The sequence below is a fragment of the Nycticebus coucang genome, chromosome 16 (genome assembly GCF_027406575.1).
Source record: "Nycticebus coucang isolate mNycCou1 chromosome 16, mNycCou1.pri, whole genome shotgun sequence".
NCBI lineage: Eukaryota > Metazoa > Chordata > Mammalia > Primates > Lorisidae > Nycticebus > Nycticebus coucang.
In genome coordinates this window covers 47,092,326-47,095,069 of record NC_069795.1, presented here as the reverse complement: position 1 = coordinate 47,095,069, position 2,744 = coordinate 47,092,326, and positions in this window count along the sequence as shown.

Below are 2,744 nucleotides of genomic sequence, written 5' to 3'. Positions count from 1 at the left end.
TGTCGGAGGTATAACCTGCAAATATTTTTGTGAGGGCTGTCTGCTTGCTTTACTCACTATGTTCTTGGCTGTGCAGAAGCTTTTTAGTTTGATCAGGTCCCAGTAGTGTATTTTTGATACTGCTTCAATTGCCTGGGGAGTCCTCCTCATAAAATATTCACCCAGGCCAATTCCTTCAAGAGTTTTCCCTGCACTTTCTTCAAGTATTTGTATAGTTTCATGTCTTAAGTTTAGATCTTTTATCCAGGGAGAGTCTATCTTAGTTAATGATGAAAGGTGTGGGTCCAGTTTCAGTCTTCTACAGGTTGCCAGCCAGTTTACCCAGCACCATTTGTTGAATAGGGAATCTTTTCCCCACTGAATGTTTTTTTTTTTTTTTTTATTTTGGCCAGGGCTAGGTTTGAACGCGCCACCTCTGGCATATGGCACCAGCGCCCTACTCCTTGAGCCACAGGTGCCGCCCGCCCACTGAATGTTTTTAATTGGCTTGTCAAAGATCAAATAACGGTAAGTAGCTGGATCCATCTCTTGGTTCTCTATTCTGTTCCAGACATCTATTTCTCTGTTTTTGTGCCAGTACCATGCTGTTTTGATCACTATCGATTTATAGTACAGTCTCAGGTCTGGTAGCATGATTCCTCCTGCTTTGTTTTTATTGCTGAGTAATGTTTTGGCTATTTGAGGTTTTTCTGATTCCATATAAAATGAAGTATTATTTTTTCAAGATCATTAAAGTATGACAAATGGAGCTTTAATAGGAATTGCATTAAAATTATATATTGCTTTGGGCAGTATGGACATTTTAACAATGTTGATTCTTTCCAGCCATGAGCATGGTATGTTTTTCCATCTGTTAACATCTTCAGCTATTTCTTTTCTTAGAGTTTCATAGTTCTCTTTGTAGAGATCTTTCACATCCTTTGTTAGGTATACTCCCAAATATTTCATCTTCTTTGGCACTACTGTGAAAGGAATAGAGTCCTTGGCTGTTTGTTCAGCTTGGTTATTGTTGGTATATATAAAGGCTACAGATTTATGGGTGTTGATTTGTAGCCTGAGACATTGCTATAGTCCTTGATCACTTCTAAAAGTTTTGTAGTAGAATCCCTAGTGTTTTCCAGATATACGATCATATCATCTGTGAAGAATGAAAGTTTAATCTCTTCTGACCCTATGTGGATACCCTTGATCACCTTTTCTTCCCTAATTGCAATGGCTAAAACTTCCATTACAATGTTAAAGAGCAATGGAGACAATGGGCAACCTTGCCTGGTCCCTGATCTAAGTGGAAATGATTTCAATTTAACTCCATTCAATACAATATTGGCTGTGGGTTCGCTGTAGATGGCCTCTATTAGTTTAAGAAATGTCCCTTCTATACCTATTTTCTTAAGTGCTCTGATCATGAAGGGATGCTGGATATTATCAAAAGCTTTTTCTGCATCAATTGAAAGAATCATATGGTCTTTATTTTTAAGTTTGTTTATGTGTTGAATTACATTTATAGATTTACGTATATTGAATCAGCCTTGAGACCCTGGGATAAATCCGACTTGGTCATAGTGCATATTTTTTTTTTGATGTGTTGTTGGATTCTGTTTGTTAGGATCTTATTGAGTATTTCAGCATCTATATTCATTAGTGATATTGGTCTATAGTTTTCTTTTCTTGTTGGGTCTTTCCCTGGTTTGGGGATCAAGGTGATGTTTGCTTCGTAGAATGTGCTGGGTAATATTCCTTCTTTTTGTATATTTGGGAAGAGGTTTAGTAGTATAGGTACTAGTTCTTCTTTAAATGTTTGGTAGAATTCTGACGTAAAGCCATCTGGTCCTGGGCTTTTCTTTTTAGGGAGATTTGTATAGTTGATGCTATTTCAGAACTTGATCTAGGCCTGTTCAACATTTCCACTTCGTTCTGGCTAAGTCTTGGTAGGTGGCGTGCTTCCAGGTATTGGTTGATTTCTTTCAGATTTTCATATTTGTGAGAGTAGAGTTTCTTGTAGTATTTGTTAAGGATTTTTTGAATTTCTGAGGGGTCTGTTGTTATTTCATCATTACCATTTCTGATTGATGAAATTAGAGATTTTACTCTTTTTTTCCTGGTTAGGTTGGCCAAAGGTTTATCTGTTTTATTGATCTTTTCAAAAAACCAGCTTTTGGATTTATTGATCTGTTGTACAATTCTTTTGTTTTGAATTTCATTTAATTCTGCTCTGATTTTGGTTATTTCTTTTCTTCTGCTGCGTTTGGGGTTGAAGTGTTCTTCTTTCTCCGTTTGCTTGAGATGTTCCAGTAAGTTATTGACTTCCTCTCTTTCCATTTTCTTGAGGAAGGCTTGCAGTGCTATAAATTTCCCTCTTAGGACTGCCTTTGCTGTATCCCAGAGGTTCTGGTAATTTGTGTCTTGATTGTTGTTTTTTCCAAAAATATGGTGATTTCCTTCTTAATCTCATCTATAACCCATGTCTCCTTCAGCATAAGGTTGTTTAGCTTCCATGTTTTTGTATGGGTATGCAGGTTCCTGTTGTTATTTAGTTCAACTTTTATTCCATGATGGTCTGAGAAGATGCAAGGAATAATTTCCAATTTTTAAATTTGCTGAGGTTAGATTTGTGGCCTAGGATGTGGTTGATTTTGGAGTATGTTCTGTGGGCTGATGAGAAGAATGTGCATTCAGTTTTTTGGGGATGAAATGTTCTATAGATGTCTGTTAAGTCCAGATGTTGAATGGTTAAGTTTAAATCT